At 37.6% G+C, this 24,707-nt stretch overlaps 12 non-coding genes across 12 annotated transcripts; all 12 read right to left on the bottom strand.

Moving 5' to 3' along the window:
- Positions 1-2,214: 2,214 nt before the first annotated feature.
- Positions 2,215-2,287, bottom strand: TRNAF-GAA (transfer RNA phenylalanine (anticodon GAA)). Its single transcript has one exon. It is a non-coding gene; the product is annotated as a tRNA-Phe (tRNA).
- A 1,096-nt stretch (positions 2,288-3,383) lies between these two features.
- Positions 3,384-3,456, bottom strand: TRNAF-GAA (transfer RNA phenylalanine (anticodon GAA)). The gene has a single exon. It is a non-coding gene; the product is annotated as a tRNA-Phe (tRNA).
- Positions 3,457-5,710: 2,254 nt separating this feature from the next.
- TRNAF-GAA (transfer RNA phenylalanine (anticodon GAA)) lies at positions 5,711-5,783 on the bottom strand. The gene has a single exon. It is a non-coding gene; the product is annotated as a tRNA-Phe (tRNA).
- Positions 5,784-7,459: 1,676 nt separating this feature from the next.
- TRNAF-GAA (transfer RNA phenylalanine (anticodon GAA)) lies at positions 7,460-7,532 on the bottom strand. The gene has a single exon. It is a non-coding gene; the product is annotated as a tRNA-Phe (tRNA).
- Positions 7,533-10,956: 3,424 nt separating this feature from the next.
- On the bottom strand, positions 10,957-11,029 carry TRNAF-GAA (transfer RNA phenylalanine (anticodon GAA)). Its single transcript has one exon. It is a non-coding gene; the product is annotated as a tRNA-Phe (tRNA).
- A 1,676-nt stretch (positions 11,030-12,705) lies between these two features.
- On the bottom strand, positions 12,706-12,778 carry TRNAF-GAA (transfer RNA phenylalanine (anticodon GAA)). Its single transcript has one exon. It is a non-coding gene; the product is annotated as a tRNA-Phe (tRNA).
- A 1,096-nt stretch (positions 12,779-13,874) lies between these two features.
- On the bottom strand, positions 13,875-13,947 carry TRNAF-GAA (transfer RNA phenylalanine (anticodon GAA)). The gene has a single exon. It is a non-coding gene; the product is annotated as a tRNA-Phe (tRNA).
- A 1,675-nt stretch (positions 13,948-15,622) lies between these two features.
- On the bottom strand, positions 15,623-15,695 carry TRNAF-GAA (transfer RNA phenylalanine (anticodon GAA)). Its single transcript has one exon. It is a non-coding gene; the product is annotated as a tRNA-Phe (tRNA).
- A 1,096-nt stretch (positions 15,696-16,791) lies between these two features.
- TRNAF-GAA (transfer RNA phenylalanine (anticodon GAA)) lies at positions 16,792-16,864 on the bottom strand. The gene has a single exon. It is a non-coding gene; the product is annotated as a tRNA-Phe (tRNA).
- Positions 16,865-19,120: 2,256 nt separating this feature from the next.
- On the bottom strand, positions 19,121-19,193 carry TRNAF-GAA (transfer RNA phenylalanine (anticodon GAA)). Its single transcript has one exon. It is a non-coding gene; the product is annotated as a tRNA-Phe (tRNA).
- Positions 19,194-20,869: 1,676 nt separating this feature from the next.
- Positions 20,870-20,942, bottom strand: TRNAF-GAA (transfer RNA phenylalanine (anticodon GAA)). Its single transcript has one exon. It is a non-coding gene; the product is annotated as a tRNA-Phe (tRNA).
- Positions 20,943-23,787: 2,845 nt separating this feature from the next.
- On the bottom strand, positions 23,788-23,860 carry TRNAF-GAA (transfer RNA phenylalanine (anticodon GAA)). Its single transcript has one exon. It is a non-coding gene; the product is annotated as a tRNA-Phe (tRNA).
- Positions 23,861-24,707: the final 847 nt, after the last annotated feature.

Below are 24,707 nucleotides of genomic sequence, written 5' to 3'. Positions count from 1 at the left end.
ACGATACATACAGAACCTGGTCATTCTATTTTCGTTTATAGTTATGTGTTAAAGTGTCCAGTATCATTCAGCAGGTAACTTGGTCTGATGAGTGAATATCCTTTTTAGGGGACAAGGTAGGTAGAATTTTTTTTTCTAAACTCTGAATTGACTTATACTCTGAAACACAGACCTATATGGCCAGGGTGTACAAGCTATGTCATCTGACTACTGACAGTTTTGTATAAGGGGAATTGGAGGCTGATGCAGGCAAAGCTTTACTTTAAAATAAAGCAAGAAGTTGCAAATAAATGAGGCATAGTTGAATACAAGAGAGGTGGAAGCAAGTTTGAAAGGAAGACGGAAAGTAAATAATATGTTGAATTGATTGTGTTGTTGATCAGATTGATAAAAGGTTTTGATAAAGAAGAGCGTTGATTTAACTCCAAACAGCTTTTGTGACATGAAAAGCAGAAGTTGAAATTGTGCCGAAACCCAGGATTGAACCAGGGACCTTTAGATCTTCAGTCTAACGCTCTCCCAACTGAGCTATTTCGGCCTGCTGGTAGTTTGGGTCTTCATCCTTTCTTTTAAACTTCCCAAGAAAATAGATGCTCAACCTCATGCTAGAGCTATGTTTTAAGATGTCCTGTATCATTCATCACTTAACGGGTGCAATAGGTAAATAGCATTTTTCGGATCCAGGTTAGGTAGCTTTTGTTTTTTACTCTGAATGGACTAGCACCATATTACACAGAGGTATTTGGCCTGAGTAGGTAAGCTATGTCATCTGAATACTGAAATCTGTGTTCAAGGAGAAGTGGAAGCTGATGCAGACAAGAGTGTACTTTACAAAAAAGCATGAAATAGGAAACATTTGTAGTCGAAGCTGAATGCAAGAGAGGTGGAAGCAAATTTAGAAGGAGGACAGAAAGACAATTCTATGTTGAATTGATCATGTTGTCGATCAGTTGATCAAATATTTTGATAAATAAAGAAAGAAAAACTTGAGCTGATACCAAGAAATATTTTGTGAGAAGCAAGAAACCTCTCAGACTTTTCCGAAACCCAGCATTGAACAAGGGACTTTTAGATTTTCAATCTAACACTCTCCCAACTGAGCTATTTCATCCAGCTGGCCATTTTGGCTTTCTGTTGTATTTTTGATAATTGTTAAAGATAAATGCAGACCCTGGTCATTCTATCTGCATGTGCAGTTATGTGTTAAATTGTCCAATATTATTCAGCAGCTAAATTGGTCTGATGGGTGAATTTCCTTTTTAGGAGCCAAGTTAGTTAGAAGATGTTTGTAAACTATGAATGGACTTATACTCAGACACACAGACCTATATGGCGAGGGTAGGCAAACTAGGTCATCTGACTACTAACAGTTTTGTATAAGGGGAACTCGAGGCTGATGCAGGCAAAGCTTTACTTTCAATTAAAGGAAGAATTGGCAAATAAAGCAGGTAAAGTTGAATACAAGAGAGGTGGAAGCAAGTTTGACAGAAAGACAGAATGTAAAAAATATGTTGAAATGGTTGTCTTATCGATCAGCTTGATAAAAGGTTTTGATCATTATAAACAACGTCAATATGAGTTGACTCCAAATAGCATTTGTGGCATGCAAAGCAGAAGTTCAAAATGTGCCTAAACCCGGGATTGAACCAGGGACCTTTAGATCTTCAGTCTACTGCTCTCCCAACTGAGCTATTTCATCCAGCTGGCAATTTTGGCTTTCTGTTGTATTTTTTATAATTGTTAAAGAAAAATGCAGAACCTGGTCACTCTATCTGCATGTGCAGTTATGTGTTAAATTGTCCAGTATTATTCAGTAGCTAAATTGGTCTGATGGGTGAATTTCCTTTTGAGGAGCCAAGTTAGTTAGATGATGTTTGTAAACTATGAATGGACTTATACTCAGAAACACAGACCTATATGGCGAGGGTCGGCAAGCTAGGTCATCTGACTACTAACAGTTTTGTATAAGGGGAACTGGAGGCTGATGCAGGCAAAGCTTTACTTTCAATTAAAGGAAGAATTGGGAAATAAAGGAGGCAAAGTTGAATACAAGAGAGGTGGAAGCAAGTTTGAAAGAAAGACAGAAAGTAAATAATATGTTGAATTAATTGTATTGTCGATTATCTTGATAAAAGGTTTTGATCATTATAAACAAAGTCAATATGAGTTGATTCAAAATAGTCTTTGTGGCATGCAAAGCAGAAGTTCAAAATGTGCCGAAACCCGGGATCGAACCAGGGACCTTTAGATCTTCAGTCTAACGCTCTCCCAACTGAGCTATTTCGGCCTGCCAGCAGCTATAGTATTCAGCCTCTTTTTTTGAACAATCCCAGAACAGAGATGCAGAACCTGGATTTTCAATCTGAGGTTAGAGCTGTGTTTTAATGTGTCCTGCATTGTTCAGCAGCTAACTGGTGAAATGGGTGAGTAGCGTTTTTGGGATAAATGTTAGGTCGTTTTTCTTTTAAAACTCTAAGTGGACCAGCACTGTATTACACAGACGTATGTCGCCTGAGTAGGTAAGCTATGTCATCTCAATACTGACAACTTTGTTCAAGGAGAAGTGAAAGCTGATGCAGACAAGAGTTTGCTTTGAAAAAAGTATAAAATGGGATAAATTCGTCATCAAAGCTGATGGCAAGAGAGGTGGAAGCAAGTTTAGAAGGAGGACAGAAAGACAACTTTTTGTTGAAGTTATCATGTTGTTGATCAGTTGATAAAATATTTTGAGAAATAAAGAAAAAAAAACCTAGAGCTGATTTCAAGAAATATTTTGCAAGAATGTAGGATCCCCTCGCACTGTGCTGAAAGTCAGGATTGAATCAGGTACCTTAAGCTCTTCAGTCTAACGATCTCCCAACTGAGATATTTCAGCCAACAAGTCCCTGTGGCCTCCTGATGTATTATTAATAATTGTAGACGATACATACAGAACCTGGTCATTCTATTTTCGTTTATAGTTATGTGTTAAAGTGTCCAGTATCATTCAGCAGGTAACTTGGTCTGATGAGTGAATATCCTTTTTAGGGGACAATGTAGGTAGAATTTTTTTTCTAAACTCTGAATTGACTTATACTCTGAAACACAGACCTATATGGCCAGGGTGTACAAGCTATGTCATCTGACTACTGACAGTTTTGTATAAGGGGAATTGGAGGCTGATGCAGACAAAGCTTTACTTTAAAATAAAGCAAGAAGTTTCAAATAAATGAGGCATAGTTGAATACAAGAGAGGTGGAAGCAAGTTTGAAAGGAAGACAGAAAGTAAATAATATGTTGAATTGATTGTGTTGTTGATCAGATTGATAAAAGGTTTTGATAAAGAAGAGCGTTGATTTAACTCCAAACAGCTTTTGTGACATGAAAAGCAGAAGTTGAAATTGTGCCGAAACCCGGGATTGAACCAGGGACCTTTAGATCTTCAGTCTAACGCTCTCCCAACTGAGCTATTTCGGCCTGCTGGTAGTTTGGGTCTTCATCCTTTCTTTTAAACTTCCCAAAAAAATAGATGCTCATCCTCATGCTAGAGCTATGTTTTAAGATGTCCTGTATCATTCATCAGTTAACAGGTGCAATAGGTAAATAGCATTTTTCGGATCCAGGTTAGGTAGCTTTTTTTTTTACTCTGAATGGACTAGCACCATATTACACAGAGGTATTTGGCCTGAGTAGGTAAGCTATGTCATCTGAATACTGAAATCTGTGTTCAAGGAGAAGTGGAAGCTGATGCAGACAAGAGTTTACTTTACAAAAAAGCATGAAATAGGAAACATTTGTAGTCGAAGCTGAATGCAAGAGAGGTGGAAGCAAATTTAGAAGGAGGACAGAAAGACAATTCTATGTTGAATTGATCCTGTTGTCGATCAGTTGATCAAATATTTTGATAAATAAAGAAAGAAAAACTTGAGCTGATACCAAGAAATATTTTGTGAGAAGCAAGAAACCTCTCAGACTTTTCCGAAACCCAGCATTGAACAAGGGACTTTTAGATTTTCAATCTAACACTCTCCCAACTCAGCTATTTCATCCAGCTGGCCATTTTGGCTTTCTGTTGTATTTTTGATAATTGTTAAAGATAAATGCAGACCCTGGTCATTCTATCTGCATGTGCAGTTATGTGTTAAATTGTCCAATATTATTCAGCAGCTAAATTGGTCTGATGGGTGAATTTCCTTTTTAGGAGCCAAGTTAGTTAGAAGATGTTTGTAAACTATGAATGGACTTATACTCAGACACACAGACCTATATGGCGAGGGTAGGCAAACTAGGTCATCTGACTACTAACAGTTTTGTATAAGGGGAACTCGAGGCTGATGTAGGCAAAGCTTTACTTTCAATTAAAGGAAGAATTGGCAAATAAAGCAGGTAAAGTTGAATACAAGAGAGGTGGAAGCAAGTTTGACAGAAAGACAGAATGTAAAAAATATGTTGAAATGGTTGTCTTATCGATCAGCTTGATAAAAGGTTTTGATCATTATAAACAACGTCAATATGAGTTGACTCCAAATAGCATTTGTGGCATGCAAAGCAGAAGTTCAAAATGTGCCTAAACCCGGGATTGAACCAGGGACCTTTAGATCTTCAGTCTAACACTCTCCCAACTGAGATATTTCGGCCTGCCAGCAGCTATAGTATTCAGCCTCTTTTTTAACAATCCCAGAACAGAGATGCAGAACCTGGATTTTCAATCTGAGGTTAGAGCTGTGTTTTAATGTGTCCTGCATTGTTCAGCAGCTAACTGGTGAAATGGGTGAGTAGCGTTTTTGGGATAAATGTTAGGTCGTTTTTCTTTTAAAACTCTGAGTGGACCAGCACTGTATTACACAGACGTATGTCGCCTGAGTAGGTAAGCTATATCATCTCAATACTGACAACTTTGTTCAAGGAGAAGTGAAAGCTGATGCAGACAAGAGTTTACTTTGAAAAAAGTATAAAATGGGATAAATTCGTCATCAAAGTTGATGGCAAGAGAGGTGGAAGCAAGTTTAGAAGGAGGACAGAAAGACAACTTTTTGTTGAAGTTATCATGTTGTTGATCAGTTGATAAAATATTTTGAGAAATAAAGAAAAAAAAACTAGAGCTGATTTCAAGAAATATTTTGCAAGAATGTAGGATCCCCTCGCACTGTGCTGAAAGTCAGGATTGAATCAGGTACCTTAAGCTCTTCAGTCTAACGATCTCCCAACTGAGATATTTCAGCCAACAAGTCCCTGTGGCCTCCTGATGTATTATTAATAATTGTAGACGATACATACAGAACCTGGTCATTCTATTTTTGTTTATAGTTATGTGTTAAAGTGTCCAGTATCATTCAGCAGGTAACTTGGTCTGATGAGTGAATATCCTTTTTAGGGGACAAGGTAGGTAGAATTTTTTTTTCTAAACTCTGAATTGACTTATACTCTGAAACACAGACCTATATGGCCAGGGTGTACAAGCTATGTCATCTGACTACTGACAGTTTTGTATAAGGGGAATTGGAGGCTGATGCAGGCAAAGCTTTACTTTAAAATAAAGCAAGAAGTTGCAAATAAATGAGGCATAGTTGAATACAAGAGAGGTGGAAGCAAGTTTGAAAGGAAGACAGAAAGTAAATAATATGTTGAATTGATTGTGTTGTTGATCAGATTGATAAAAGGTTTTGATAAAGAAGAGCGTTGATTTAACTCCAAACAGCTTTTGTGACATGAAAAGCAGAAGTTGAAATTGTGCCGAAACCCGGGATTGAACCAGGGACCTTTAGATCTTCAGTCTAACGCTCTCCCAACTGAGCTATTTCGGCCTGCTGGAAGTTTGGGTCTTCATCCTTTCTTTTAAACTTCCCAAGAAAATAGATGCTCAACCTCATGCTAGAGCTATGTTTTAAGATGTCCTGTATCATTCATCAGTTAACGGGTGCAATAGGTAAATAGCATTTTTCGGATCCAGGTTAGGTAGCTTTTGTTTTTTACTCTGAATGGACTAGCACCATATTACACAGAGGTATTTGGCCTGAGTAGGTAAGCTATGTCATCTGAATACTGAAATCTGTGTTCAAGGAGAAGTGGAAGCTGATGCAGACAAGAGTTTACTTTACAAAAAAGCATGAAATAGGAAACATTTGTAGTCGAAGCTGAATGCAAGAGAGGTGGAAGCAAATTTAGAAGGAGGACAGAAAGACAATTCTATGTTGAATTGATCATGTTGTCGATCAGTTGATCAAATATTTTGATAAATAAAGAAAGAAAAACTTGAGCTGATACCAAGAAATATTTTGTGAGAAGCAAGAAACCTCTCAGACTTTTCCGAAACCCAGCATTGAACAAGGGACTTTTAGATTTTCAATCTAACACTCTCCCAACTCAGCTATTTCATCCAGCTGGCCATTTTGGCTTTCTGTTGTATTTTTGATAATTGTTAAAGATAAATGCAGACCCTGGTCATTCTATCTGCATGTGCAGTTATGTGTTAAATTGTCCAATGTTATTCAGCAGCTAAATTGGTCTGATGGGTGAATTTCCTTTTTAGGAGCCAAGTTAGTTAGAAGATGTTTGTAAACTATGAATGGACTTATACTCAGACACACAGACCTATGTGGCGAGGGTAGGCAAACTAGGTCATCTGACTACTAACAGTTTTGTATAAGGGGAACTCGAGGCTGATGCAGGCAAAGCTTTACTTTCAATTAAAGGAAGAATTGGCAAATAAAGCAGGTAAATTTGAATACAAGAGAGGTGGAAGCAAGTTTGACAGAAAGACAGAATGTAAAAAATATGTTGAAATGGTTGTCTTTTCGATCAGCTTGATAAAAGGTTTTGATCATTATAAACAACGTCAATATGAGTTGACTCCAAATAGCATTTGTGGCATGCAAAGCATAAGTTCAAAATGTGCCTAAACCCGGGATTGAACCAGGGACCTTTAGATCTTCAGTCTACTGCTCTCCCAACTGAGCTATTTCATCCAGCTGGCAATTTTGGCTTTCTGTTGTATTTTTTATAATTGTTAAAGATAAATGCAGAACCTGGTCACTCTATCTGCATGTGCAGTTATGTGTTAAATTGTCCAGTATTATTCAGTAGCTAAATTGGTCTGATGGGTGAATTTCCTTTTTAGGAGCCAAGTTAGTTAGATGATGTTTGTAAACTATGAATGGACTTATACTCAGAAACACAGACCTATATGGCGAGGGTCGGCAAGCTAGGTCATCTGACTACTAACAGTTTTGTATAAGGGGAACTGGAGGCTGATGCAGGCAAAGCTTTACTTTCAATTAAAGGAAGAATTGGGAAATAAAGGAGGCAAAGTTGAATACAAGAGAGGTGGAAGCAAGTTTGAAAGAAAGACAGAAAGTAAATAATATGTTGAATTAATTGTATTGTCGATTATCTTGATAAAAGGTTTTGATCATTATAAACAAAGTCAATATGAGTTGACTCAAAATAGTCTTTGTGGCATGCAAAGCAGAAGTTCAAAATGTGCCGAAACCCGGGATCGAACCAGGGACCTTTAGATCTTCAGTCTAACACTCTCCCAACTGAGCTATTTCGGCCTGCCAGCAGCTATAGTATTCAGCCTCTTTTTTTGAACAATCCCAGAACAGAGATGCAGAACCTGGATTTTCAATCTGAGGTTAGAGCTGTGTTTTAATGTGTCCTGCATTGTTCAGCAGCTAACTGGTGAAATGGGTGAGTAGCGTTTTTGGGATAAATGTTAGGTCGTTTTTCTTTTAAAACTCTGAGTGGACCAGCACTGTATTACACAGACGTATGTGGCCTGAGTAGGTAAGCTATGTCATCTCAATACTGACAACTTTGTTCAAGGAGAAGTGAAAGCTGATGCAGACAAGAGTTTACTTTGAAAAAAGTATAAAATGGGATAAATTCGTCATCAAAGTTGATGGCAAGAGAGGTGGAAGCAAGTTTAGAAGGAGGACAGAAAGACAACTTTTTGTTGAAGTTATCATGTTGTTGATCAGTTGATAAAATATTTTGAGAAATAAAGAAAAAAAAACTAGAGCTGATTTCAAGAAATATTTTGCAAGAATGTAGGATCCCCTCGCACTGTGCTGAAAGTCAGGATTGAATCAGGTACCTTAAGCTCTTCAGTCTAACGATCTCCCAACTGAGATATTTCAGCCAACAAGTCCCTGTGGCCTCCTGATGTATTATTAATAATTGTAGACGATACATACAGAACCTGGTCATTCTATTTTCGTTTATAGTTATGTGTTAAAGTGTCCAGTATCATTCAGCAGGTAACTTGGTCTGATGAGTGAATATCCTTTTTAGGGGACAAGGTAGGTAGAATTTTTTTTTCTAAACTCTGAATTGACTTATACTCTGAAACACAGACCTATATGGCCAGGGTGTACAAGCTATGTCATCTGACTACTGACAGTTTTGTATAAGGGGAATTGGAGGCTGATGCAGGCAAAGCTTTACTTTAAAATAAAGCAAGAAGTTGCAAATAAATGAGGCATAGTTGAATACAAGAGAGGTGGAAGCAAGTTTGAAAGGAAGACGGAAAGTAAATAATATGTTGAATTGATTGTGTTGTTGATCAGATTGATAAAAGGTTTTGATAAAGAAGAGCGTTGATTTAACTCCAAACAGCTTTTGTGACATGAAAAGCAGAAGTTGAAATTGTGCCGAAACCCAGGATTGAACCAGGGACCTTTAGATCTTCAGTCTAACGCTCTCCCAACTGAGCTATTTCGGCCTGCTGGTAGTTTGGGTCTTCATCCTTTCTTTTAAACTTCCCAAGAAAATAGATGCTCAACCTCATGCTAGAGCTATGTTTTAAGATGTCCTGTATCATTCATCACTTAACGGGTGCAATAGGTAAATAGCATTTTTCGGATCCAGGTTAGGTAGCTTTTGTTTTTTACTCTGAATGGACTAGCACCATATTACACAGAGGTATTTGGCCTGAGTAGGTAAGCTATGTCATCTGAATACTGAAATCTGTGTTCAAGGAGAAGTGGAAGCTGATGCAGACAAGAGTGTACTTTACAAAAAAGCATGAAATAGGAAACATTTGTAGTCGAAGCTGAATGCAAGAGAGGTGGAAGCAAATTTAGAAGGAGGACAGAAAGACAATTCTATGTTGAATTGATCATGTTGTCGATCAGTTGATCAAATATTTTGATAAATAAAGAAAGAAAAACTTGAGCTGATACCAAGAAATATTTTGTGAGAAGCAAGAAACCTCTCAGACTTTTCCGAAACCCAGCATTGAACAAGGGACTTTTAGATTTTCAATCTAACACTCTCCCAACTGAGCTATTTCATCCAGCTGGCCATTTTGGCTTTCTGTTGTATTTTTGATAATTGTTAAAGATAAATGCAGACCCTGGTCATTCTATCTGCATGTGCAGTTATGTGTTAAATTGTCCAATATTATTCAGCAGCTAAATTGGTCTGATGGGTGAATTTCCTTTTTAGGAGCCAAGTTAGTTAGAAGATGTTTGTAAACTATGAATGGACTTATACTCAGACACACAGACCTATATGGCGAGGGTAGGCAAACTAGGTCATCTGACTACTAACAGTTTTGTATAAGGGGAACTCGAGGCTGATGCAGGCAAAGCTTTACTTTCAATTAAAGGAAGAATTGGCAAATAAAGCAGGTAAAGTTGAATACAAGAGAGGTGGAAGCAAGTTTGACAGAAAGACAGAATGTAAAAAATATGTTGAAATGGTTGTCTTATCGATCAGCTTGATAAAAGGTTTTGATCATTATAAACAACGTCAATATGAGTTGACTCCAAATAGCATTTGTGGCATGCAAAGCAGAAGTTCAAAATGTGCCTAAACCCGGGATTGAACCAGGGACCTTTAGATCTTCAGTCTAACACTCTCCCAACTGAGATATTTCGGCCTGCCAGCAGCTATAGTATTCAGCCTCTTTTTTAACAATCCCAGAACAGAGATGCAGAACCTGGATTTTCAATCTGAGGTTAGAGCTGTGTTTTAATGTGTCCTGCATTGTTCAGCAGCTAACTGGTGAAATGGGTGAGTAGCGTTTTTGGGATAAATGTTAGGTCGTTTTTCTTTTAAAACTCTGAGTGGACCAGCACTGTATTACACAGACGTATGTCGCCTGAGTAGGTAAGCTATATCATCTCAATACTGACAACTTTGTTCAAGGAGAAGTGAAAGCTGATGCAGACAAGAGTTTACTTTGAAAAAAGTATAAAATGGGATAAATTCGTCATCAAAGTTGATGGCAAGAGAGGTGGAAGCAAGTTTAGAAGGAGGACAGAAAGACAACTTTTTGTTGAAGTTATCATGTTGTTGATCAGTTGATAAAATATTTTGAGAAATAAAGAAAAAAAAACTAGAGCTGATTTCAAGAAATATTTTGCAAGAATGTAGGATCCCCTCGCACTGTGCTGAAAGTCAGGATTGAATCAGGTACCTTAAGCTCTTCAGTCTAACGATCTCCCAACTGAGATATTTCAGCCAACAAGTCCCTGTGGCCTCCTGATGTATTATTAATAATTGTAGACGATACATACAGAACCTGGTCATTCTATTTTTGTTTATAGTTATGTGTTAAAGTGTCCAGTATCATTCAGCAGGTAACTTGGTCTGATGAGTGAATATCCTTTTTAGGGGACAAGGTAGGTAGAATTTTTTTTTCTAAACTCTGAATTGACTTATACTCTGAAACACAGACCTATATGGCCAGGGTGTACAAGCTATGTCATCTGACTACTGACAGTTTTGTATAAGGGGAATTGGAGGCTGATGCAGGCAAAGCTTTACTTTAAAATAAAGCAAGAAGTTGCAAATAAATGAGGCATAGTTGAATACAAGAGAGGTGGAAGCAAGTTTGAAAGGAAGACAGAAAGTAAATAATATGTTGAATTGATTGTGTTGTTGATCAGATTGATAAAAGGTTTTGATAAAGAAGAGCGTTGATTTAACTCCAAACAGCTTTTGTGACATGAAAAGCAGAAGTTGAAATTGTGCCGAAACCCGGGATTGAACCAGGGACCTTTAGATCTTCAGTCTAACGCTCTCCCAACTGAGCTATTTCGGCCTGCTGGAAGTTTGGGTCTTCATCCTTTCTTTTAAACTTCCCAAGAAAATAGATGCTCAACCTCATGCTAGAGCTATGTTTTAAGATGTCCTGTATCATTCATCAGTTAACGGGTGTAATAGGTAAATAGCATTTTTCGGATCCAGGTTAGGTAGCTTTTGTTTTTTACTCTGAATGGACTAGCACCATATTACACAGAGGTATTTGGCCTGAGTAGGTAAGCTATGTCATCTGAATACTGAAATCTGTGTTCAAGGAGAAGTGGAAGCTGATGCAGACAAGAGTTTACTTTACAAAAAAGCATGAAATAGGAAACATTTGTAGTCGAAGCTGAATGCAAGAGAGGTGGAAGCAAATTTAGAAGGAGGACAGAAAGAGGATTCTATGTTGAATTGATCATGTTGTCGATCAGTTGATCAAATATTTTGATAAATAAAGAAAGAAAAACTTGAGCTGATACCAAGAAATTTTTTGTGAGAAGCAAGAAACTTCTCAGACTTTTCCGAAACCCAGCATTGAACAAGGGACTTTTAGATTTTCAATCTAACACTCTCCCAACTCAGCTATTTCATCCAGCTGGCCATTTTGGCTTTCTGTTGTATTTTTGATAATTGTTAAAGATAAATGCAGACCCTGGTCATTCTATCTGCATGTGCAGTTATGTGTTAAATTGTCCAATATTATTCAGCAGCTAAATTGGTCTGATGGGTGAATTTCCTTTTTAGGAGCCAAGTTAGTTAGAAGATGTTTGTAAACTATGAATGGACTTATACTCAGACACACAGACCTATATGGCGAGGGTAGGCAAACTAGGTCATCTGACTACTAACAGTTTTGTATAAGGGGAACTCGAGGCTGATGCAGGCAAAGCTTTACTTTCAATTAAAGGAAGAATTGGCAAATAAAGCAGGTAAAGTTGAATACAAGAGAGGTGGAAGCAAGTTTGACAGAAAGACAGAATGTAAAAAATATGTTGAAATGGTTGTCTTATCGATCCGCTTGATAAAAGGTTTTGATCATTATAAACAACGTCAATATGAGTTGACTCCAAATAGCATTTGTGGCATGCAAAGCAGAAGTTCAAAATGTGCCTAAACCCGGGATTGAACCAGGGACCTTTAGATCTTCAGTCTACTGCTCTCCCAACTGAGCTATTTCATCCAGCTGGCAATTTTGGCTTTCTGTTGTATTTTTTATAATTGTTAAAGATAAATGCAGAACCTGGTCACTCTATCTGCATGTGCAGTTATGTGTTAAATTGTCCAGTATTATTCAGTAGCTAAATTGGTCTGATGGGTGAATTTCCTTTTTAGGAGCCAAGTTAGTTAGATGATGTTTGTAAACTATGAATGGACTTATACTCAGAAACACAGACCTATATGGCGAGGGTCGGCAAGCTAGGTCATCTGACTACTAACAGTTTTGTATAAGGGGAACTGGAGGCTGATGCAGGCAAAGCTTTACTTTCAATTAAAGGAAGAATTGGGAAATAAAGGAGGCAAAGTTGAATACAAGAGAGGTGGAAGCAAGTTTGAAAGAAAGACAGAAAGTAAATAATATGTTGAATTAATTGTATTGTCGATTATCTTGATAAAAGGTTTTGATCATTATAAACAAAGTCAATATGAGTTGACTCAAAATAGTCTTTGTGGCATGCAAAGCAGAAGTTCAAAATGTGCCGAAACCCGGGATCGAACCAGGGACCTTTAGATCTTCAGTCTAACACTCTCCCAACTGAGCTATTTCGGCCTGCCAGCAGCTATAGTATTCAGCCTCTTTTTTTGAACAATCCCAGAACAGAGATGCAGAACCTGGATTTTCAATCTGAGGTTAGAGCTGTGTTTTAATGTGTCCTGCATTGTTCAGCAGCTAACTGGTGAAATGGGTGAGTAGCGTTTTTGGGATAAATGTTAGGTCGTTTTTCTTTTAAAACTCTGAGTGGACCAGCACTGTATTACACAGACGTATGTCGCCTGAGTAGGTAAGCTATGTCATCTCAATACTGACAACTTTGTTCAAGGAGAAGTGAAAGCTGATGCAGACAAGAGTTTACTTTGAAAAAAGTATAAAATGGGATAAATTCGTCATCAAAGTTGATGGCAAGAGAGGTGGAAGCAAGTTTAGAAGGAGGACAGAAAGACAACTTTTTGTTGAAGTTATCATGTTGTTGATCAGTTGATAAAATATTTTGAGAAATAAAGAAAAAAAAACTAGAGCTGATTTCAAGAAATATTTTGCAAGAATGTAGGATCCCCTCGCACTGTGCTGAAAGTCAGGATTGAATCAGGTACCTTAAGCTCTTCAGTCTAACGATCTCCCAACTGAGATATTTCAGCCAACAAGTCCCTGTGGCCTCCTGATGTATTATTAATAATTGTAGACGATACATACAGAACCTGGTCATTCTATTTTCGTTTATAGTTATGTGTTAAAGTGTCCAGTATCATTCAGCAGGTAACTTGGTCTGATGAGTGAATATCCTTTTTAGGGGACAAGGTAGGTAGAATTTTTTTTTCTAAACTCTGAATTGACTTATACTCTGAAACACAGACCTATATGGCCAGGGTGTACAAGCTATGTCATCTGACTACTGACAGTTTTGTATAATGGGAATTGGAGGCTGATGCAGGCAAAGCTTTACTTTAAAATAAAGCAAGAAGTTGCAAATAAATGAGGAGTAGTTGAATACAAGAGAGGTGGAAGCAAGTTTGAAAGGAAGACAGAAAGTAAATAATATGTTGAATTGATTGGAGTTAAATCAACGCTCTTCTTTATCAAAACCTTTTATCAATCTGATCAACAACACAAACAGCTTTTGTGACATGAAAAGCAGAAGTTGAAATTGTGCCGAAACCCGGGATTGAACCAGGGACCTTTAGATCTTCAGTCTAACGCTCTCCCAACTGAGCTATTTCGGCCTGCTGGTAGTTTGGGTCTTCATCCTTTCTTTTAAACTTCCCAAGAAAATAGATGCTCAACCTCATGCTAGAGCTATGTTTTAAGATGTCCTGTATCATTCATCAGTTAACGGGTGCAATAGGTAAATAGCATTTTTCGGATCCAGGTTAGGTAGCTTTTTTTTTTACTCTGAATGGACTAGCACTATATTACACAGAGGTATTTGGCCTGAGTAGGTAAGCTATGTCATCTGAATACTGAAATCTGTGTTCAAGGAGAAGTGGAAGCTGATGCAGACAAGAGTTTACTTTACAAAAAAGCATGAAATAGGAAACATTTGTAGTCGAAGCTGAATGCAAGAGAGGTGGAAGCAAATTTAGAAGGAGGACAGAAAGACAATTCTATGTTGAATTGATCATGTTGTCGATCAGTTGATCAAATATTTTGATAAATAAAGAAAGAAAAACTTGAGCTGATACCAAGAAATATTTTGTGAGAAGCAAGAAACCTCTCAGACTTTTCCGAAACCCAGCATTGAACAAGGGACTTTTAGATTTTCAATCTAACACTCTCCCAACTGAGCTATTTCATCCAGCTGGCCATTTTGGCTTTCTGTTGTATTTTTGATAATTGTTAAAGATAAATGCAGACCCTGGTCATTCTATCTGCATGTGCAGTTATGTGTTAAATTGTCCAATGTTATTCAGCAGCTAAATTGGTCTGATGGGTGAATTTCCTTTTTAGGAGCCAAGTTAGTTAGAAGATGTTTGTAAACTATGAATGGACTTATACTCAGACACACAGACCTATGTGGCGGGGGTAGGCAAACTAGGTCATCTGACTACTAACAGTTTTGTATAAGGGGAACTCGAGGCTGATGCAGGCAAAGCTTTACTTTCAATTAAAGGAAGAATTGGCAAATAAAGCAGGTAAAGTTGAATACAAGAGAGGTGGAAGCAAGTTTGACAGAAAGACAGAATGTAAAAAATATGTTGAAATGGTTGTCTTTTCGATCAGCTTGACAAAAGGTTTTGATCATTATAAACAACGTCAATATGAGTTGACTCCAAATAGCATTTGTGGCATGCAAAGCATAAGTTCAAAATGTGCCTAAACCCAGGATTGAACCAGGGACCTTTAGATCTTCAGTCTACTGCTCTCCCAACTGAGCTATTTCATCCAGCTGGCAATTTTGGCTTTCTGTTGTATTTTTTATAATTGTTAAAGATAAATGCAGAACCTGGTCACTCTATCTGCATGTGCAGTTATGTGTTAAATTGTCCAGTATTATTCAGTAGCTAAATTGGTCTGATGGGTGAATTTCCTTTTTAGGAGCCAAGTTAGTTAGATGATGTTTGTAAACTATGAATGGACTTATACTCAGAAACACAGACCTATATGGCGAGGGTCGGCAAGCTAGGTCATCTGACTACTAACAGTTTTGTATAAGGGGAACTGGAGGCTGTTGCAGGCAAAGCTTTACTTTCAATTAAAGGAAGAATTGGGAAATAAAGGAGGCAAAGTTGAATACAAGAGAGGTGGAAGCAAGTTTGAAAGAAAGACAGAAAGTAAATAATATGTTGAATTAATTGTATTGTCGATTATCTTGATAAAAGGTTTTGATCATTATAAACAAAGTCAATATGAGTTGACTCAAAATAGTCTTTGTGGCATGCAAAGCAGAAGTTCAAAATGTGCCGAAACCCGGGATCGAACCAGGGACCTTTAGATCTTCAGTCTAACGCTCTCCCAACTGAGCTATTTCGGCCTGCCAGCAGCTATAGTATTCAGCCTCTTTTTTTGAACAATCCCAGAACAGAGATGCAGAACCTGGATTTTCAATCTGAGGTTAGAGCTGTGTTTTAATGTGTCCTGCATTGTTCAGCAGCTAACTGGTGAAATGGGTGAGTAGCGTTTTTGGGATAAATGTTAGGTCGTTTTTCTTTTAAAACTCTAAGTGGACCAGCACTGTATTACACAGACGTATGTCGCCTGAGTAGGTAAGCTATGTCATCTCAATACTGACAACTTTGTTCAAGGAGAAGTGAAAGCTGATGCAGACAAGAGTTTGCTTTGAAAAAAGTATAAAATGGGATAAATTCGTCATCAAAGCTGATGGCAAGAGAGGTGGAAGCAAGTTTAGAAGGAGGACAGAAAGACAACTTTTTGTTGAAGTTATCATGTTGTTGATCAGTTGATAAAATATTTTGAGAAATAAAGAAAAAAAAACCTAGAGCTGATTTCAAGAAATATTTTGCAAGAATGTAGGATCCCCTCGCACTGTGCTGAAAGTCAGGATTGAATCAGGTACCTTAAGCTCTTCAGTCTAACGATCTCCCAACTGAGATATTTCAGCCAACAAGTCCCTGTGGCCTCCTGATGTATTATTAATAATTGTAGACGATACATACAGAACCTGGTCATTCTATTTTCGTTTATAGTTATGTGTTAAAGTGTCCAGTATCATTCAGCAGGTAACTTGGTCTGATGAGTGAATATCCTTTTTAGGGGACAATGTAGGTAGAATTTTTTTTCTAAACTCTGAATTGACTTATACTCTGAAACACAGACCTATATGGCCAGGGTGTACAAGCTATGTCATCTGACTACTGACAGTTTTGTATAAGGGGAATTGGAGGCTGATGCAGACAAAGCTTTACTTTAAAATAAAGCAAGAAGTTTCAAATAAATGAGGCATAGTTGAATACAAGAGAGGTGGAAGCAAGTTTGAAAGGAAGACAGAAAGTAAATAATATGTTGAATTGATTGTGTTGTTGATCAGATTGATAAAAGGTTTTGATAAAGAAGAGCGTTGATTTAACTCCAAACAGCTTTTGTGACATGAAAAGCAGAAGTTGAAATTGTGCCGAAACCCGGGATTGAACCAGGGACCTTTAGATCTTCAGTCTAACGCTCTCCCAACTGAGCTATTTCGGCCTGCTGGTAGTTTGGGTCTTCATCCTTTCTTTTAAACTTCCCAAGAAAATAGATGCTCATCCTCATGCTAGAGCTATGTTTTAAGATGTCCTGTATCATTCATCAGTTAACAGGTGCAATAGGTAAATAGCATTTTTCGGATCCAGGTTAGGTAGCTTTTTTTTTTACTCTGAATGGACTAGCACCATATTACACAGAGGTATTTGGCCTGAGTAGGTAAGCTATGTCATCTGAATACTGAAATCTGTGTTCAAGGAGAAGTGGAAGCTGATGCAGACAAGAGTTTACTTTACAAAAAAGCATGAAATAGGAAACATTTGTAGTCGAAGCTGAATGCAAGAGAGGTGGAAGCAAATTTAGAAGGAGGACAGAAAGACAATTCTATGTTGAATTGATCCTGTTGTCGATCAGTTGATCAAATATTTTGATAAATAAAGAAAGAAAAACTTGAGCTGATACCAAGAAATATTTTGTGAGAAGCAAGAAACCTCTCAGACTTTTCCGAAACCCAGCATTGAACAAGGGACTTTTAGATTTTCAATCTAACACTCTCCCAACTCAGCTATTTCATCCAGCTGGCCATTTTGGCTTTCTGTTGTATTTTTGATAATTGTTAAAGATAAATGCAGACCCTGGTCATTCTATCTGCATGTGCAGTTATGTGTTAAATTGTCCAATATTATTCAGCAGCTAAATTGGTCTGATGGGTGAATTTCCTTTTTAGGAGCCAAGTTAGTTAGAAGATGTTTGTAAACTATGAATGGACTTATACTCAGACACACAGACCTATATGGCGAGGGTAGGCAAACTAGGTCATCTGACTACTAACAGTTTTGTATAAGGGGAACTCGAGGCTGATGTAGGCAAAGCTTTACTTTCAATTAAAGGAAGAATTGGCAAATAAAGCAGGTAAAGTTGAATACAAGAGAGGTGGAAGCAAGTTTGACAGAAAGACAGAATGTAAAAAATATGTTGAAATGGTTGTCTTATCGATCAGCTTGATAAAAGGTTTTGATCATTATAAACAACGTCAATATGAGTTGACTCCAAATAGCATTTGTGGCATGCAAAGCAGAAGTTCAAAATGTGCCTAAACCCGGGATTGAACCAGGGACCTTTAGATCTTCAGTCTAACACTCTCCCAACTGAGATATTTCGGCCTGCCAGCAGCTATAGTATTCAGCCTCTTTTTTTGAACAATCCCAGAACAGAGATGCAGAACCTGGATTTTCAATCTGAGGTTAGAGCTGTGTTTTAATGTGTCCTGCATTGTTCAGCAGCTAACTGGTGAAATGGGTGAGTAGCGTTTTTGGGATAAATGTTAGGTCGTTTTTCTTTTAAAACTCTGAGTGGACCAGCACTGTATTACACAGACGTATGTCGCCTGAGTAGGTAAGCTATATCATCTCAATACTGACAACTTTGTTCAAGGAGAAGTGAAAGCTGATGCAGACAAGAGTTTACTTTGAAAAAAGTATAAAATGGGATAAATTCGTCATCAAAGTTGATGGCAAGAGAGGTGGAAGCAAGTTTAGAAGGAGGACAGAAAGACAACTTTTTGTTGAAGTTATCATGTTGTTGATCAGTTGATAAAATATTTTGAGAAATAAAGAAAAAAAAACTAGAGCTGATTTCAAGAAATATTTTGCAAGAATGTAGGATCCCCTCGCACTGTGCTGAAAGTCAGGATTGAATCAGGTACCTTAAGCTCTTCAGTCTAACGATCTCCCAACTGAGATATTTCAGCCAACAAGTCCCTGTGGCCTCCTGATGTATTATTAATAATTGTAGACGATACATACAGAACCTGGTCATTCTATTTTTGTTTATAGTTATGTGTTAAAGTGTCCAGTATCATTCAGCAGGTAACTTGGTCTGATGAGTGAATATCCTTTTTAGGGGACAAGGTAGGTAGAATTTTTTTTTCTAAACTCTGAATTGACTTATACTCTGAAACACAGACCTATATGGCCAGGGTGTACAAGCTATGTCATCTGACTACTGACAGTTTTGTATAAGGGGAATTGGAGGCTGATGCAGGCAAAGCTTTACTTTAAAATAAAGCAAGAAGTTGCAAATAAATGAGGCATAGTTGAATACAAGAGAGGTGGAAGCAAGTTTGAAAGGAAGACAGAAAGTAAATAATATGTTGAATTGATTGTGTTGTTGATCAGATTGATAAAAGGTTTTGATAAAGAAGAGCGTTGATTTAACTCCAAACAGCTTTTGTGACATGAAAAGCAGAAGTTGAAATTGTGCCGAAACCCGGGATTGAACCAGGGACCTTTAGATCTTCAGTCTAACGCTCTCCCAACTGAGCTATTTCGGCCTGCTGGTAGTTTGGGTCTTCATCCTTTCTTTTAAACTTCCCAAGAAAATAGATGCTCAACCTCATGCTAGAGCTATGTTTTAAGATGTCCTGTATCATTCACCAGTTAACGGGTGCAATAGGTAAATAGCATTTTTCGGATCCAGGTTAGGTAGCTTTTGTTTTTTACTCTGAATGGACTAGCACCATATTACACAGAGGTATTTGGCCTGAGTAGGTAAGCTATGTCATCTGAATACTGAAATCTGTGTTCAAGGAGAAGTGGAAGCTGATGCAGACAAGAGTTTACTTTACAAAAAAGCATGAAATAGGAAACATTTGTAGTCGAAGCTGAATGCAAGAGAGGTGGAAGCAAATTTAGAAGGAGGACAGAAAGACAATTCTATGTTGAATTGATCATGTTGTCGATCAGTTGATCAAATATTTTGATAAATAAAGAAAGAAAAACTTGAGCTGATACCAAGAAATATTTTGTGAGAAGCAAGAAACCTCTCAGACTTTTCCGAAACCCAGCATTGAACAAGGGACTTTTAGATTTTCAATCTAACACTCTCCCAACTCAGCTATTTCATCCAGCTGGCCATTTTGGCTTTCTGTTGTATTTTTGATAATTGTTAAAGATAAATGCAGACCCTGGTCATTCTATCTGCATGTGCAGTTATGTGTTAAATTGTCCAATGTTATTCAGCAGCTAAATTGGTCTGATGGGTGAATTTCCTTTTTAGGAGCCAAGTTAGTTAGAAGATGTTTGTAAACTATGAATGGACTTATACTCAGACACACAGACCTATGTGGCGAGGGTAGGCAAACTAGGTCATCTGACTACTAACAGTTTTGTATAAGGGGAACTCGAGGCTGATGCAGGCAAAGCTTTACTTTCAATTAAAGGAAGAATTGGCAAATAAAGCAGGTAAATTTGAATACAAGAGAGGTGGAAGCAAGTTTGACAGAAAGACAGAATGTAAAAAATATGTTGAAATGGTTGTCTTTTCGATCAGCTTGATAAAAGGTTTTGATCATTATAAACAACGTCAATATGAGTTGACTCCAAATAGCATTTGTGGCATGCAAAGCATAAGTTCAAAATGTGCCTAAACCCGGGATTGAACCAGGGACCTTTAGATCTTCAGTCTACTGCTCTCCCAACTGAGCTATTTCATCCAGCTGGCAATTTTGGCTTTCTGTTGTATTTTTTATAATTGTTAAAGATAAATGCAGAACCTGGTCACTCTATCTGCATGTGCAGTTATGTGTTAAATTGTCCAGTATTATTCAGTAGCTAAATTGGTCTGATGGGTGAATTTCCTTTTTAGGAGCCAAGTTAGTTAGATGATGTTTGTAAACTATGAATGGACTTATACTCAGAAACACAGACCTATATGGCGAGGGTCGGCAAGCTAGGTCATCTGACTACTAACAGTTTTGTATAAGGGGAACTGGAGGCTGATGCAGGCAAAGCTTTACTTTCAATTAAAGGAAGAATTGGGAAATAAAGGAGGCAAAGTTGAATACAAGAGAGGTGGAAGCAAGTTTGAAAGAAAGACAGAAAGTAAATAATATGTTGAATTAATTGTATTGTCGATTATCTTGATAAAAGGTTTTGATCATTATAAACAAAGTCAATATGAGTTGACTCAAAATAGTCTTTGTGGCATGCAAAGCAGAAGTTCAAAATGTGCCGAAACCCGGGATCGAACCAGGGACCTTTAGATCTTCAGTCTAACACTCTCCCAACTGAGCTATTTCGGCCTGCCAGCAGCTATAGTATTCAGCCTCTTTTTTTGAACAATCCCAGAACAGAGATGCAGAACCTGGATTTTCAATCTGAGGTTAGAGCTGTGTTTTAATGTGTCCTGCATTGTTCAGCAGCTAACTGGTGAAATGGGTGAGTAGCGTTTTTGGGATAAATGTTAGGTCGTTTTTCTTTTAAAACTCTGAGTGGACCAGCACTGTATTACACAGACGTATGTGGCCTGAGTAGGTAAGCTATGTCATCTCAATACTGACAACTTTGTTCAAGGAGAAGTGAAAGCTGATGCAGACAAGAGTTTACTTTGAAAAAAGTATAAAATGGGATAAATTCGTCATCAAAGTTGATGGCAAGAGAGGTGGAAGCAAGTTTAGAAGGAGGACAGAAAGACAACTTTTTGTTGAAGTTATCATGTTGTTGATCAGTTGATAAAATATTTTGAGAAATAAAGAAAAAAAAACTAGAGCTGATTTCAAGAAATATTTTGCAAGAATGTAGGATCCCCTCGCACTGTGCTGAAAGTCAGGATTGAATCAGGTACCTTAAGCTCTTCAGTCTAACGATCTCCCAACTGAGATATTTCAGCCAACAAGTCCCTGTGGCCTCCTGATGTATTATTAATAATTGTAGACGATACATACAGAACCTGGTCATTCTATTTTCGTTTATAGTTATGTGTTAAAGTGTCCAGTATCATTCAGCAGGTAACTTGGTCTGATGAGTGAATATCCTTTTTAGGGGACAAGGTAGGTAGAATTTTTTTTTCTAAACTCTGAATTGACTTATACTCTGAAACACAGACCTATATGGCCAGGGTGTACAAGCTATGTCATCTGACTACTGACAGTTTTGTATAAGGGGAATTGGAGGCTGATGCAGGCAAAGCTTTACTTTAAAATAAAGCAAGAAGTTGCAAATAAATGAGGCATAGTTGAATACAAGAGAGGTGGAAGCAAGTTTGAAAGGAAGACGGAAAGTAAATAATATGTTGAATTGATTGTGTTGTTGATCAGATTGATAAAAGGTTTTGATAAAGAAGAGCGTTGATTTAACTCCAAACAGCTTTTGTGACATGAAAAGCAGAAGTTGAAATTGTGCCGAAACCCAGGATTGAACCAGGGACCTTTAGATCTTCAGTCTAACGCTCTCCCAACTGAGCTATTTCGGCCTGCTGGTAGTTTGGGTCTTCATCCTTTCTTTTAAACTTCCCAAGAAAATAGATGCTCAACCTCATGCTAGAGCTATGTTTTAAGATGTCCTGTATCATTCATCACTTAACGGGTGCAATAGGTAAATAGCATTTTTCGGATCCAGGTTAGGTAGCTTTTGTTTTTTACTCTGAATGGACTAGCACCATATTACACAGAGGTATTTGGCCTGAGTAGGTAAGCTATGTCATCTGAATACTGAAATCTGTGTTCAAGGAGAAGTGGAAGCTGATGCAGACAAGAGTGTACTTTACAAAAAAGCATGAAATAGGAAACATTTGTAGTCGAAGCTGAATGCAAGAGAGGTGGAAGCAAATTTAGAAGGAGGACAGAAAGACAATTCTATGTTGAATTGATCATGTTGTCGATCAGTTGATCAAATATTTTGATAAATAAAGAAAGAAAAACTTGAGCTGATACCAAGAAATATTTTGTGAGAAGCAAGAAACCTCTCAGACTTTTCCGAAACCCAGCATTGAACAAGGGACTTTTAGATTTTCAATCTAACACTCTCCCAACTGAGCTATTTCATCCAGCTGGCCATTTTGGCTTTCTGTTGTATTTTTGATAATTGTTAAAGATAAATGCAGACCCTGGTCATTCTATCTGCATGTGCAGTTATGTGTTAAATTGTCCAATATTATTCAGCAGCTAAATTGGTCTGATGGGTGAATTTCCTTTTTAGGAGCCAAGTTAGTTAGAAGATGTTTGTAAACTATGAATGGACTTATACTCAGACACACAGACCTATATGGCGAGGGTAGGCAAACTAGGTCATCTGACTACTAACAGTTTTGTATAAGGGGAACTCGAGGCTGATGCAGGCAAAGCTTTACTTTCAATTAAAGGAAGAATTGGCAAATAAAGCAGGTAAAGTTGAATACAAGAGAGGTGGAAGCAAGTTTGACAGAAAGACAGAATGTAAAAAATATGTTGAAATGGTTGTCTTATCGATCAGCTTGATAAAAGGTTTTGATCATTATAAACAACGTCAATATGAGTTGACTCCAAATAGCATTTGTGGCATGCAAAGCAGAAGTTCAAAATGTGCCTAAACCCGGGATTGAACCAGGGACCTTTAGATCTTCAGTCTACTGCTCTCCCAACTGAGCTATTTCATCCAGCTGGCAATTTTGGCTTTCTGTTGTATTTTTTATAATTGTTAAAGAAAAATGCAGAACCTGGTCACTCTATCTGCATGTGCAGTTATGTGTTAAATTGTCCAGTATTATTCAGTAGCTAAATTGGTCTGATGGGTGAATTTCCTTTTGAGGAGCCAAGTTAGTTAGATGATGTTTGTAAACTATGAATGGACTTATACTCAGAAACACAGACCTATATGGCGAGGGTCGGCAAGCTAGGTCATCTGACTACTAACAGTTTTGTATAAGGGGAACTGGAGGCTGATGCAGGCAAAGCTTTACTTTCAATTAAAGGAAGAATTGGGAAATAAAGGAGGCAAAGTTGAATACAAGAGAGGTGGAAGCAAGTTTGAAAGAAAGACAGAAAGTAAATAATATGTTGAATTAATTGTATTGTCGATTATCTTGATAAAAGGTTTTGATCATTATAAACAAAGTCAATATGAGTTGATTCAAAATAGTCTTTGTGGCATGCAAAGCAGAAGTTCAAAATGTGCCGAAACCCGGGATCGAACCAGGGACCTTTAGATCTTCAGTCTAACGCTCTCCCAACTGAGCTATTTCGGCCTGCCAGCAGCTATAGTATTCAGCCTCTTTTTTTGAACAATCCCAGAACAGAGATGCAGAACCTGGATTTTCAATCTGAGGTTAGAGCTGTGTTTTAATGTGTCCTGCATTGTTCAGCAGCTAACTGGTGAAATGGGTGAGTAGCGTTTTTGGGATAAATGTTAGGTCGTTTTTCTTTTAAAACTCTAAGTGGACCAGCACTGTATTACACAGACGTATGTCGCCTGAGTAGGTAAGCTATGTCATCTCAATACTGACAACTTTGTTCAAGGAGAAGTGAAAGCTGATGCAGACAAGAGTTTGCTTTGAAAAAAGTATAAAATGGGATAAATTCGTCATCAAAGCTGATGGCAAGAGAGGTGGAAGCAAGTTTAGAAGGAGGACAGAAAGACAACTTTTTGTTGAAGTTATCATGTTGTTGATCAGTTGATAAAATATTTTGAGAAATAAAGAAAAAAAAACCTAGAGCTGATTTCAAGAAATATTTTGCAAGAATGTAGGATCCCCTCGCACTGTGCTGAAAGTCAGGATTGAATCAGGTACCTTAAGCTCTTCAGTCTAACGATCTCCCAACTGAGATATTTCAGCCAACAAGTCCCTGTGGCCTCCTGATGTATTATTAATAATTGTAGACGATACATACAGAACCTGGTCATTCTATTTTCGTTTATAGTTATGTGTTAAAGTGTCCAGTATCATTCAGCAGGTAACTTGGTCTGATGAGTGAATATCCTTTTTAGGGGACAATGTAGGTAGAATTTTTTTTCTAAACTCTGAATTGACTTATACTCTGAAACACAGACCTATATGGCCAGGGTGTACAAGCTATGTCATCTGACTACTGACA

Source organism: Triturus cristatus, chromosome 8, assembly GCF_964204655.1.
Source record: "Triturus cristatus chromosome 8, aTriCri1.1, whole genome shotgun sequence".
NCBI lineage: Eukaryota > Metazoa > Chordata > Amphibia > Caudata > Salamandridae > Triturus > Triturus cristatus.
The sequence above is the reverse complement of the archived record's forward strand: the minus strand, read 5'-3'. Positions and strand labels throughout refer to the sequence as shown.